The sequence below is a fragment of the Macrobrachium nipponense genome, chromosome 4 (genome assembly GCF_015104395.2).
Source record: "Macrobrachium nipponense isolate FS-2020 chromosome 4, ASM1510439v2, whole genome shotgun sequence".
Classification (NCBI taxonomy): domain Eukaryota; kingdom Metazoa; phylum Arthropoda; class Malacostraca; order Decapoda; family Palaemonidae; genus Macrobrachium; species Macrobrachium nipponense.
The window spans coordinates 99,279,030-99,294,029 of NC_061100.1; the positions used below are offsets into that span (position 1 = coordinate 99,279,030).

The 15,000-nt window shown below is 34.2% G+C and overlaps 1 long non-coding RNA gene across 1 annotated transcript in view; it reads left to right on the plus strand.

The window, feature by feature from the left end:
* Positions 1 to 15,000, plus strand: part of LOC135211685 (uncharacterized) — a 185,975-nt gene that overhangs the window by 169,427 nt on the left and 1,548 nt on the right. The window lies entirely within an intron of this gene.

A 15,000-nucleotide genomic window follows, 5' to 3' on the forward strand; every position in this document is an offset into this window, starting at 1 on the left:
CCAAATGAAACGGCCTTTTTCAATGGTTAAAACAAGGGAAAAATTTGCGGCCTGGGGGGGGCGGGGGTCCAACGTTCCATTTTGCGCTCATACTTATTCTCTGCATCCTAAGCTACACGATTACGTTCGCGATGAATAAAAAAAACATCCCCAGCACGAGTCCTACGCAGCCAAAGTAGAGTTGAATATCCTTCGGGTCGTAATTGTCGGAAGTATGTCCTTTCGTAGTCGATTTCCGACAAGTCGCTGGAGCGTTCCGCATGAAAACGAGATTAACGACGAGATACGGTGTCGGTCGAAGAAGTCCATGAAATTCCTTACACATTGTAGGCGGTTGTTACTTGACTGTAGTCGTCCGCTGCGACGAACGAGTTTTTGAAGTTGCGATGTGAAACTCTTGTACTGCAGGATACTGTAACCAGGTTCCATTAATCAGCCTGCAAGTGAAATTATACTTGTCACAAGGGCAAAGTAAATTCAGACGGCATCCAAATACAGGGGGGGGGAGAGAGCCATTTAGACCAGACTTAACCCACATGAATTCGCTGTACAAACTTTTTTATCCATGGCATTAACAATGAGTGAACCTATCCAGGTCTTGATGACTGTAAAAATATCCATTATATAAAAAAATAAACAGATATCAATACGAATTCCAAAGAAAATTCTATATTACTGGTAGTAAGTTACTAGACAAAGAAGTGGAAAACGGAGCTATTTGTAAGATTGCCAGGCAACATAATAGTCAAAGAGAATATTAATCATGATTCTATGTGCCCTAACAAAAGTTTCATATTCAATTTTCTCGCGCGCATCCTCTGAGGTTAATTTTTTAAAAACTTTATTAATAGGTAGGAGATGCAACGAAAAAAACCCACTATGTAACTAATTTCTAAATAAACTTTGGGTTTTTCAAGAAAATGTAACATTTTCCCATGAATGTTTTACTTGAATTGTAATAGGCTAATGTCTGCCAAGTAAAATATTTTCATATCTTATATATATCTTCTTGATATTTCTAACTGGTCTATGAGGTTCAGAAAAATTAATTCATTTTGTTGTTATAGAAATTCTATTTGCTTATTTTGTTATTAATTTTAAAACGATTGCGATTCTTTAACCAAGTTTGCATTGCAATGCGGAAAAGAATAGATTATGGCTATGTATGTCATCATATGAAGTTCATGAGCTAAGCATTCCTCTCTCCAGTCAATCTGAAGCCTGTGCAAGCAGATATTTGAGGTTAAAGGAATCAATGCTGATACGGCAAACGCGACAGACCTTCTAGAACTGACGACGTCGTCACCAGCTTAAGAGTTACGTTACTCGCTGTACGAGATACGACTTTAGGATAAATTTTTTGTTTTTATTTTAATACTCGACCCACATGAGAAGAATGTCTGAAAAAAAACAGTACCAAAATTGAACAATATATTAGTTTCATGTTGGAAAACTGCATGATTATGTTAAATTAAATATTCCTTATTGAAACTAATGAAAAAGGTTTCCATACAAATATTCTATATATATTATTAGCCTGTATAAGATTCATATAGGATTATTCCATAGATAACATTTTCACTTCTAGACTTCCTGACTTTAAATCCCTTTTATTGTATTTTATTTATTATTTATTTATTTATTATTATTATTTTTTTTCTCATTGACTACGAATATAAATCACCGGGACAGACAATATGTCAGTAGTTTTGGAAATGTGTTTGAACTGTTTAGCTTATTTGTCATTACTAAAGCGTTAAGTTAGAGTTCAAATCTTTACGTATATATATTTGGATATTTAATTAATTTGTAACCCTTCCGACTTCTTACGGAGTGTATTATATTGACTCCACTTGTATCCATATTTACTTATTTTTTTTATATTTATTATTTATATATTTTTTATATATATTTGATAAATTAATGGTTTGGCCTTGATATGTGGAAAAGGTTCTAGCGGCATACCGTATAAGGCTACTTGCGGCATCAATTCTATAGATACAAGATATAAATGATAAAGGTATTTAAAACCGCGAGAACCGCTATAATCCAGTTTGGATCCAATATCACGAGTTGTAACTCGTAAGACATTGACACTTCCTATTTAATTATCCGTTATTCTACCAAACCGATTGACTCTGGGTGATAAAATATATTATTGGTTTTCTTAATGGAAAGGAATTCACACAACGTGTTAAGGAGATTATTATTGATTTACACCACCCGAGTCACAGATTATTATGTGTTGAATTCCATATTTACTGATATTTAGCACTCATAAATATTCGTAACGCACTCAATTGCGGTGTTGTTTTTAGTGCTATTAATTCTATATAACGTGTCAAGGAACTATTAACACTAAGAAGTGTTTATTCCCTCTGTCAGACTCGTAATTCTGTTAATAATTCTACGTATATTCTTTCAAGGATTGATTTGGCACAGGATAGGCCCTTAAACTGACAGGTGTCTTAGTGTATCCCTTGTTTTCATGACACGTGTTACAATTAGTTTATAGTGCTTTTTATATCTGTAAGCATTGTAGGCCAGTAAAACAGTGATTTGGCTTTCTGTGACATAGGAGGGAACCCTGGATGACGGAATGCGAAACCAGTTTATGACGATTGGTATGAGAGAGATTATTACTACTACCTGGTCGTTAGTCATCTGCTGTGTTCTTCGGGTTTTCCTCGTCACGGACCTACATATAATATTACATTTGATTACATTATTCTGATACACATACTTTAAATATACTTTTGCTTTAGGGTTTCTGCTCGAAGTGTTTATTGTTTTTGCTTAGCTACTGCTGACCCTGTTTTCGTTCGAAGTGTTTATTATTTTTGCTTATTGCTGCCTGACTCTTGCTTGTTCAGTTTGTAACAGTTCTGCGCTCCGACCCAGATATGCATTGCTCGCGATCTCTTGGGTTAAGGAATTTTCTTGTTTAGATACGGTTTTAACAATAGGCACGGATATTTCTATATTTTCTAGTCTAATTAATGGTTCTTTGCAGTATGGTGCGGGATTGCGGGATAATGCGTCAGCTATGATAATTGCTTTCCCAGGTAGATATCTTATCTTGGCTCCAAAGACCTGAATGATCATTTGTCACCGAGTCCTTTTGGACTGTGATTAAAGCCTTTGAAAAAAACTCGGTAAAGGACTCATGTTCAGTAAGGACTTTATCAGGATAGCCATAGATTATGAACTTAAAATGTACTAGTGAGTTTAAAGATACCTAGCCCTTCCTTGCCTATTACTGTATATTTACTTTCAGAGGGCTTTAGTTTACGTGAATAAGCTATAGGGAAGAACTGTTTATCATATTACTGAAGTAGTACCCCTCTTACCCCTTGGTCTGAGGCGTCTGTTACAATAAAAAAAAAATTCCTTATTTAAATCAGGGATTTTTAAGTTAGGTGAGCTGCATTATTCCGCTTTTAAGATATCGAACGCCTGTTGATGATTTTTAGACCATAATAAATCTACGCTCTTCTTCGTAAGATCTGTTAAAGGAGCTGTCATGATTGAAGAGTTACATATTTACATACGATTGTAATACCCACTAAAGCGCGAAAGTGCTGTATCTCCCTTTTACGTTAATAGGTACCGGAAAGTTATGAATAGCCGACACCTTACCATGGACTACTTTAAGACCTTGACTAGACACATAGAACCTAGATAAACATGTTCGGTTTTAAAAAACTCACATTTAGATATTTTACTCTGAGATTATTTGTCTTTGTCTCTGTAGCACTAAGCTCTACTTTATGTGAATGTACTTCTAAGGTATTAGAAATTACAAGTCATTCCATATAGTCATGCATAGGTATCCCCTAAAAGTCTCCAAACACTATATTGTAATTGGGACGCAACGTAAGCCGGAGGCATACGTAAAAAATTGATAATGTCCCCTGAGTGTGCTGAAAACGGTGTATGAGGTACAATCACTTAGGTAATGGTATCAGGTAAAAGCCTTTAAGTAAGTCCAAATTGGTGAAAAAAAATTTATTCTAACCTAACAGAGATAAGATGTCGTCGGTACATGGCACTGGAAACTATCGGGAGTCGTTTCCTTGTTTAAGCGACAGAAATCTACGCAGATACGCCAAGTCCGATCTTTTATGGCATGACATTTGAGGGAAAAATTATATGGGCTTATTTGATTTCCTAATGACTCCTATTACTAACATTTTTCAACTTCGTCATTTATTTCTATTTTGAAATTTCATTGAGAATCTATACGAAGGTACGTATATAGCTTTATGTTTGTCCTTAGACCGTATTTTGTGTTAAATTACATCCGTTTTTTCCCAGAGATCACTCGCCAGTGGAGAAACTTCCTGGTATTTCAGATAAAGATAAAAAAAAAAAAAGTTTCTGCTGAATCACCTCTGCTTGAATGACTTTACGGATATTTACTTTAGATATATTATCAGAGAGATTCATCTACGACTGGTTGGGCGGGATTAAAAATTAGCAACAATAAAAAATGCGATATTTATAACTTCCGTATCCACGATATGTATACGTTTGTGGATCACTAGATTAACTTGTTGCTGTGTCAACCGTGTCTAGGGCTTTGTTCGCGGAAATCGTTATATTTCAGAGTGTCGGGAAGGATTAAAATTTCATTTCCCAGCAAAGTCTTTTTACACGCACTAAGACATTCGAGGGTGCATGCTTCTCGAGATTTTGCGTGCAAAGTGCGACTGCGGTTGTGGGAGAAATTCTGTTGGGTCATTTGAACAATGTTGACGGGGGGGAGGGGGGGGGGACGATTTTGGAGCCAAATGTATTATAAGTTATTATTTGATTAACTGTCTCATTTTTGTTCAAACGGGTTTTAATATGTTTGAAGGTTTATAGGATTTCCCTTTGATAAACACGCCTTATTTTGCAGGATGTAAGATAATATTTTGTATACCCCTAGATGAATCTTACAATTACACTACATACAGATCAATGTTTTTTTTATAACTATAGAGGTATCTGTAAGCGCTCGCTTATCCGGACTTCTCATTAGGGAAGTTCGAACAACAGACGGTGAGTCCGTAAATACAGGATATTACGTGTACTAAAGAAATAAAACAAGATTTTCTAATTTTTACGCGCGTACAGTCGGGCTTTATCCACCACTACTTATAATAACTTACGTATTAAAAAAAAACGAAAAACCTGCTCTGATTACTTTATACGGTCCTGTGTTTCATAGGAAAAAATCCTTTTCAATTCAAAAAGATATTGGCATGTATGAACCAACATCGCTTTTCCCCACTCTGCTAGAGTCGCTTATTGTGTGGAATTTGCTATGCTTTGAACACTCGGCAGATTTAACTAACCTTGACCGCTTGACTAGTGACACAGTCACCGAGTTTGCTTGTTTGATTCTGACCGGGCTACTGTTTCTATTTCTTTTTTGTAATAATTAGGATCCTTCTCTTTATTACCATCGGCAACGTATTGTGTGTTTTTAGCATTATGTTGCTGGTTACGTATAAAGCAATGAATGACGAACTATTAGGAACTGAGCGATTACTAATAAGACAAGTTATCACTACTGCATTCAATATTAACTGTTTGTACTTCATTCTTTGCTAAAATTTGAAATAGTGAGGGATCCTGGTCAGCGCATTTAGCCTGATGAAAGTTTTTTACAGACATGTTATTCCTTGCAATCCAGCCATATTTTTAAAGTTAAGTTGAGTCATTGAGGTTCGATATTTTATATAACTAAAAAAAACTCAAGGCTAAAAACTGCGATCGGGACTTTGCAAAGGAGCATTTATTGTCATGACCCGAAATAGTGTTACTTCTAATTTATCTAGATTTGTACGGGTGTTCCACTTGTATTTGTGTTTTCTAATCACTACTGACGGTGCTTAACGACCCTATCCATGCATCTGTATAAATACAGACGTCCACTGCGTAAACGCATATTCACTGTTTAATATGATTTGTTACGTAAGGGAATAATAATACACCCATGATAAAATTAACATAGTATATGATTATGATATTTCAGTAGAACTTCTGAAACTGACACTCAAAGATAAAAAACTCGCAGTAGCGAAATCTCAATGATGTAGATAATTTCTGTAAAAAAAAAGTAAGATTAAGAATGTCTCGTAACTTCAGCCACAGGAATAACGAAATTCGACCTGCAAAGGAAACACTCAAAGTTACTCCAAATGAATAAAAAATTGTACTTAGCTTGCTTTTGTGGGAAGTCACGGTGTTCCGATAACGACACACGGCCTTGGTCCTCCTTCTCTATTTAGCGGATGACCTGGTTTGGCTTCAGTTTCCCCCGTGCGCGTTGTTTCGATGATTCGAGTCCTTGAAAGATCCGATGCTGCAGACGCATTCGGTTTGTTTCTTGGAGTGCCGGAAACCCTACTAAACGATGTTTTCTTGAATGATTCTAATGAGAGACGAAGCTTGCGTTGTCGTAGAGAAAAAGGACACGTCAGTTTTGTTTCTTGAAGTTATTCACTAACGATGATACTAAGTTGCTTGAAGAATCTCTTGCTTTCGTCATCGTTAAAGAGTTCTTGTTGTTTTCTGAAGTCGCTCACTAAACGATGAAAATAAGTTGCTTGAAGAATCTGCTGCTTTCGTCGTCGTTGAAGAGTTCTTATATGATACTTCATTATTCTGATATTTCTTCGGAGAAGTTGTAGAGTTCTTCTGGTCCACTGCCACCAATATTAGGGCTTGTGCCTTGTATGATAAGGCGCCCTATGAGGTAATGTTAGACTAGCGATAATCTTACGCTAAGTCGGTTGGTATTGCACTTCCATCTTCAATGGAGTGTCTGGGGGTTTGTAGATCACTTACGAAGTCGGTATTATCTTGTTGGTTATTACGACGATGTGTTAAACTCATGGTGAGGAGGTTCTTGTAGAAAACACGAAATATAAAAATATATGTATTCTTCTGAAGTTTTACATGCTGAAGATCAGATATGATGTACAAGTCTTCTAATAACGATAGCTTGATCGCTTCTGCCAATGATGATGGCTAATCCTATTCCTCTACATGATAAAGCTTAGGTAAAGAGGTACAGGTCTTCTAATGACGATAGCTAACTCTGTTCTGCCTGTCTACCATCTCTGTTACAAGTTATGAAGGAACAGACAGTAGTTCGAACATATGAACATACATACAAATGACATAGTTTCATACGAACACACAATCAAATGAGACACGCTACAGATCACGTAGGCCGTTTGAATTATAGGTCGGGGTAGTTGTCTCAAGCAGGGAGCTTGGACTAATGTTTATAAACAATTGAATGACTACAGGTGACGGCATGTTATCTTAGCCTACTTTGTTGTATACGTCATCTTTAGCGTCTCTAGTCTGATCACATTCCTGCAAGCAATCTTTTATATATATGGACTAACATTCCATATTATTATTATGTAAACACTTACACACACACATATATATATATATATATATATATATATATATATATATTATATATATATATATATATATATATATATATATATATATATATATTTATGTATATATGGGTGTGCCCGTGTGTATTGATAACGGAAATTTATATATGTTTGTGTGTTTGTTAAAAAAAAAAAGTTAAAAAAAAATTTTGCTTGAGCCCTAATACTCTGAATAAAACACATTTAAATCAGGTTTTACACTGACCACTTGCTTATCATACTCATAGCACTGCAGTCTCTTATAGTTAATAAAAAAGTGTGAGATGAATTTAGCAAACACTTTCTTCATTCGTATTAACTTGTTACTTGAAAGACAGCATCTACTACATAGTATTTGCATTTTAAACCTTTTTTTTCTCTCTCTTGCTCAAGCTGGAGGATAAGGATTCAACTTAGCGAACATCTCACCTGCCAATGCTTGAAATAAATGAGTGGTGTTTGGCATATTCGCAGTGTGAGGCACAATGTTTGTATTTTGATGTTTTTAGTCGCTAAATCCTTTTTTTAAATCCTTTTTTACCTCTGCGTTGGACAACAGATTGGGTAGATTTATAGAGTAACACAATAATCAGCCAACTGGTATTTTGGGAAAGCTTGAAAAGTTAGTTGTTTTTCAGGGATTAGTTCAATGGGACACAAGTTACAATGTGACTTGTTTTTCCACCCTTGTTTCATTTTCAATCACCAGACAAAAAAATGGTAATCATATTACTCCTTGAGTCAATCAGTTTTTCTTGTGAAGAAGTTATAGGTTTGCCATACAGAAGCGTAGACATTATGTGTAATGTTTAAGATTGTTATTTTGGTAAATATAAGATAACACCAGTTTACTATTATGTAGCTGTCCATACTACTCGTTCTATCTCATCGGTAACATTCTCCTTCCTTTGCACATATCTCTCTCTGCTCTTGTTTCTTACCTTTCCCTTGTTTGACAAATAAAACTAAACCCGCTACCTTTCCATCGCAAAGGTCGTTTCTTTGTGTCAGTGAAAGTGATTCATTGAAAATAACTGCCGCCTGGCCAGCTCTAAATACTTTGCTGTTTACTTTGCAGGAAAGTTCAGGATTTTATCTGAAAAACAATATGACCTCTGAGCATGATTACAAATGGCAGCTTCCTCAAAATATGAAAGAACCTAGGAAAATATTCAAGTCCGACATCATTTTCTTTTGGAAAAAAATGGCCGCAGTCAAGAACAGGTGTCTTTAACATTTTTCTTTTTTTTATACCTGGCTTTAGTAGTGTTTTCCAATAGGGGCATTTGAAATAGCAGAGACAGAGAGAGAGAGAGAGAGAGAGAGAGAGAGAGAGAGAGAGAGAGAGAGAGAGAGAGAGAGATATGGCAACACTAATACTACTATTTTAAGTAAAGGTAAAAATATCTTAGGGCTTTCTGACGTAAAAGATGCCCAGCCAAACGAACTGACCTTGAATGTAGAAAATTATAATGTTCTTCAACGAACCAAACAAAGGAAATGAAACATGCAAATACGTATAACCTAAATATCGTACTATTCTCCACTTTAAACTTATTTTGGCCATACAACGCATGGTTAATAAACTATATATATATTTTATATATATATATATATATTATATATATATATATATACATATATATATATATATATATATATATATATATATATATATATATATATACACACACACATCAATATATATATATATATATATATATATATATATATATATATATATATATATATAGAATACCACATATATATATATATATATATATATATATATATATATATATATATATATATATATATATATATATATATATGATATATATATATATATATATATATATACTATATATATAAATAAATATATATATATCTATATATATATATATATATATATATATATATATATAATATATATATATATTATATATATATATATATATATATATATATATATATATATATATATATATATATAGTTTATTAACCATGCGATGTATGGCCAAAATAAGTTTAAAGTGGAGAATAGTACGATGTTTAGGTTATACGTATTTGCATGTTTCATTTCCTTTGTTTGGTTCGTTGAAGAACATTATAATTTGCTATGTAGTTGTGAATGCTGTTGCTTTTTTTTTCACGAATATAGTTTTATATTGCCTAAATAATTTCTCTCAAGATACATATCTTTATTAAAAGCTATCTGTTTCCTCTAAAGAAAAACGATGAAATAAACGTTTAATATTGTCAAAGGATAAGTTACGCCTTCTAAACATTTATGGGTGGCATTTTTTAACAACCTGAAAATCAGAATATATAAATGGTTCGGCATTATACTATATGTATATATATATATATATATATATATATATATATATATATATATATATATACATATATAATGCCGAGCCATTTATAATTATTCTGATTTGCAGGTTGTTAAAAAATGCCACCCATAAATGTTTAGAAGGCGTAACTTATCCTTTGACAAAATATTACTCGTTTATTTCATCGTTTTTTCGTTAGAGGAAACAGATAGCTATTAATAAAGAAATGTAGCTTGAGAGAAATTATTTAGGCAATATTAAACTATATTGTCGTGAAAAAAAGCAACAGCATTCACAACTACATAGCAAATACCGATTCCGTCTCCTCGGCAAAAATCTTCTCCCTTTCCTACCTCTCTCTCTCCGCCCTCCTCCTGCCCGTTCCTTCTATGAATCTAGAACAAATAAAACCAAACCAACTACCTTCTACCACAAGAGTTGTTTTTCTGTGGTAACGGAAGTGTTTCATTCAAAATACTACAGCCAGGCCTGTTTTATTTACCCTGCTGGTTATTTTAGAGGAAATGTCTAACTCTCATCTCAAAAAAAGATATACTCTCTGAGTATGACTTCAAATGATGGCTTCCTCAAAATATGAAAGAACTTCGGGAAATATTCAAGTCCTACGTCATTTCCTTTGGAAAAACGACGGTCGAGAACAAGAGTCTTTAATCTTTTTTTTTTCATTATTTTTGGCTTTAGTAATGCTTTCTAACTGAAACGTTTAAAAAGGCCCCGAGAGAGAGAGAGAGAGAGAGAGAGAGAGAGAGAGAGAGAGAGAGAGAGAGAGAATAAATAAAGTAACACCAATATTTATATGGTTAGTAATGATTGCAATTTCTCTGGGTCTTATGATGAAGATGTCCAGCTAGAGCTGCTAGATAAACTGGAAATAACTGGGGAAATTTTAAATTTAATAATTTTTTCAGTGACCGAAACAAAGAAGATAAGAGCTGCAAGACCTAGATACTTAATATTTGTAATATAAGTACTATACTGCTCTTCACTTTGAATGTAATTTAAACCTGCATCACCTAATCAGTAAATTAGTGATTCTTCATCGAGGCAAGTGTATTTTTTTGGATTTATTCAGTGTTAATAAGTGATGCAAAAACGGAAAAAGCCATAACCTGTATTTGCTCTGCGATAGTAAATAGCCGTGTTATTACTTCTTTTCAAAGAATGCTCTATAATGTTACCCATAGCATTTTTCTTAATCCACGCTCCAGTGTCGAAAACTATCTATTAGTTCCCAAGAAAGATTGGATAACTAGTTTAGTGAACCAATCTTTCTTGAGAACTAATATATGGTTTTCGACACCGAAGCGTGGATTAAGAAAAATGCTATGGGTAATATTAAAGAGAATTCTTTGAAAAGAAATAATAACACGACTATTTATTATCACAGAGTAAATACAGGTTCATCTCCTGGGTAGTAATCTCTTCCCTTTTCAACCTCTCTCTGCTCTTCTAGCCTAAGTTTTACTTCGTTGAACCGAGGCAAATAAAAGTAAACCAACCACCTTTTCACCACAAGTCGGTTTAATGTGGTAGTGAAAGTGTTTCATTCAAAATAACTGCCGCTTGGCCAGCTCTGTTTACCGTGCTGGTTATTCTAAAGAAACTTTCTGGCTTTATCTGAAAAAAAGGTATACCCTCTGAGTATGAAAACAAAAGGTGGCTTCGTCAAAATATGAAACAGCCTCGGAAATATTCAAGGCCAACGTAATTTCCTTTGAAAAAAATTATAGTCAAGCACAAAGATCTTCTAATTTTTCTTTATTATTTATGATTTTAGTTATGCTTTCCTGTTGGGACGTTTGAAATAGCAACGACAGAGAGAGGAGAGAGAGAGAGAGAGATCTTTATAATTCGTCTGATTATAATTCGTTTTACCATTGTTATGGCACATTATTAAAATGATTACCTTCATGTTATTCCCTCATAAGAATACCTTATTCTCTATAGGTGCGGCAATGAAAATATTTTAATGATAATGTTTTCTTTTTTATCTTGTTGCTTCCGATTAGAGAAGATATTCATACAAGTAGTCTGAGTTAATTTATTTTAAATAGACGCTGTTCCTATTTCTAATAAAATCTCAGCATTCTAGAGGATTTCCTGTTCTGATAATTATCAAGTGTAATCGACCGTGTCTTTCACTTTCAGATTACTTAATGAATAATATTTGTCTCATTCACAGTTGTTATATTTTTCTTTACTTTCTGGCTTGATGTATATGATTTTACTTTATTTATTCAGATGTACTGGGGGATGATCAGAGCCATTCATCTGCCAATAAGTTCGTTTCTTTCTCCCAACTGCATCGTATTGTATTTCAAGAACCGTTCTCATATCTGCTTTTAAATCATTAACTTTGCAAACATACCACACTTTATTGTGAGTCGATAATTACAGAAAGTAATTTCTCATTTAATATGTCACTTTCATTTAAAGAATTTCTTCAATATGACATCATATTCTTCCTTCATTTTTCCAATTTAGCTGTAATTTCTCGATTTTTTTTCTGAGTTAAAACCCCATACTTGTCTATTAGTATTCAACTTTAGTCAGTATTAGTAAATATCCAGTGTTAAACTTAAAATTCATAGCCCTGAGCCTCTGCAATCCATGCTCACTTATCCAATTCTGAACCCCCTTAGTTTATACATTGTTATTTAATCCACAGAATCCAAGGGTAATGACAAATATAAGATTTTATTGGATTTAATAGCTGTCATAAAGGAAATATATTGATTTTATATTTATTATTTTCCCTATCAATCAGTAGCTTTGGTTTCTTTTATTCCTTGGTATCATTGGTAATTTACGCAAAATTAGCTGAATATATACACCTTTTTGTAACTTCTTAGCTCTAAGCATGGTGTGATAAGTTTGGCAGTGCTGCCATAGTCAAATCGTACAACCTGCTACAAAAATGTTCATCGTAAGTACCTGTACAGCATATAACAGTAGACCTAATAAGCTTAACTGCCATATCAAACTTTTCGACATAGAAATGTGAATTACAAATAATTTTATTAGGCTATGTTCAAACTACCAATTTGTAGCATTGATAACGTATAGGCCAAATAAAAAAAATTAAGGTCTCTGAGATGCAATATCTGGAGATTACATGTTCTTTGAATGATAAAAGATGATGATTATTTAAACTGTGACTAAAAGATAGTTATTGATTTAAAGTTATTGGTATTAACATCAAGATCTATGCAGCAGTTTTTATAAGCTAACGAAGAACATTATTTCTTAAAAGCTCCTCTGCGTGATTTTCTTATATAATTGATTCATAAGGAAACCAGGTGTGCGAGAATATGTTGATATCTTCATATGCTTCCCCGCCAAAAGTGGCCATATATACCACACCTCTTGCGTCTTCTCCCACAACAATTTTTTTCCTATTTTATTCCTAATGGTGTTTTTGCAACTTCCTATCAGTTTGAAATAATATAGCTCTCTGTTGATGGGTGTGATAGTATTGTCCGGGACTGTAACGATTTTCTTCCCTTTCAAATATTCCTTTATTATCTTATGAAAAGGAAAAAACTATTTTGGGGAGAGGGAAAGGTTAGAAGAGAAACAATTGAAAGGGAAGAAAATAATTACAGTCCCGTACAACAGCATCATTACACCCATCAACAGAAAGCTAAATAATATCAAATAGTTAGAAACAAAAAGGTGGTAGATGGGGAAGAGGCAAGAGGCTGGTGAGTATTATGGTAGCGTGTCTAGACTGTGAAGAACAATACTTCGGTGAAACCGGCAAACCCTACAAAGAAAGAAGCAAACAACATGCAAAACATAAGGCACTATCATCAGACTATAAAACAGATTGGGAAAATATGATTTTTTTTGTACAGGAACAGAAACAGAACGCCTAGAATGATTAGAGAATCCCTTCATAACGTATAAAAAATGCAAGAAAACATATGAATTATGAGCACCTGGAAAGATCGGCGGGAAGAGGATAAGGACTTTAATCCTACATCCCATATAAATATAAATACAGCTGGACTATGCATCCTATCAGTCTATGAATACTTGACAATGATGAGCGTTGTAACCTTTTTAATACATATCTCTGCCAGATACAATCTAGATTCAACCATGACAAGGTCACCTTGCCGACCTGCCCACAAGAAGGATAAACGTCTACTTGGCTACCATTTCAGCCAAGTGGACAATAAAAACGATTGCCCACTTGACTACGATGGTGAGGATGGGTCTATTCCAGTTCTAATAAATATATCTAAAAATGACAGGTATATGTATGTACAAGAATGAGTAGACTTTTATCCTTCTCGTGGTCAGGTTGGCAAGGTGTCCTCATCGTGATTATGATATTGCAGGTTCGTTTCCCACTACCTGACATCATGATTTCTTCACATTTCTTTGAAAGTGAATCTCAAGGCTTTGTAGTGACAAGCATATCCAAAAAAGAGCAAAGAATTATTATATAGATGTGCATCATTTATTAATGTCAGTGACAAAAATATTTGTCATAGCAAATGGCAAATAACCCTGTGGCAGGGGAGTAAGAATACTACCACTGTAAGTTCTGTGGGTTGAAAAAGGCGACTAAAAGGACAGCTGCGGCCTTGCAGTCTTACTTTTTAGTAAAACGCTAGGCTCACCACCAATAAACTGTGAAAACTGCTGCCTTACTGGCTTACTTTTTAGTAAAAGGCTATGCCCACTGCAAATAACTGTGAAAACTGCTACCTTGAAGGTGGACTTTTTAGCAAGGGCATGCAGCTGTAAAAACCCTTTTGCCAAACAATAAACCATGCCTGAAGTTTTAATAAAAAAAAACAATGCACGTCAGAATCCCCCCATTGGCATGATAAATGGTACTCTAACAGGAAAACTGAGGGAGATAGTATATGTGATGGATAGGAGGAGGAGGATAGATTTCTTTTGTGTGTAGGAGACTAGGTGAAAAGGAGTGTAGCTAGAGAGATTGGAAATGGGTATAAGCTATATTACAGTGGGTCATGAGAGGGAAGAAATAGAGTTGGAATTATAGTGAGTAACAACTGGAGAGAAAAAGTAGTAGAAGTAGAGAGTAAATGATAGGCTTTTAAAGTTTCCAATATAACATCAGAGAAAAACCAGGAGCTCTATTGTGCATTTACAGACCTAAAGAAAGCACACGATAGAATCCCAAGAGAAGTGATGTTTTGGTGTTTATG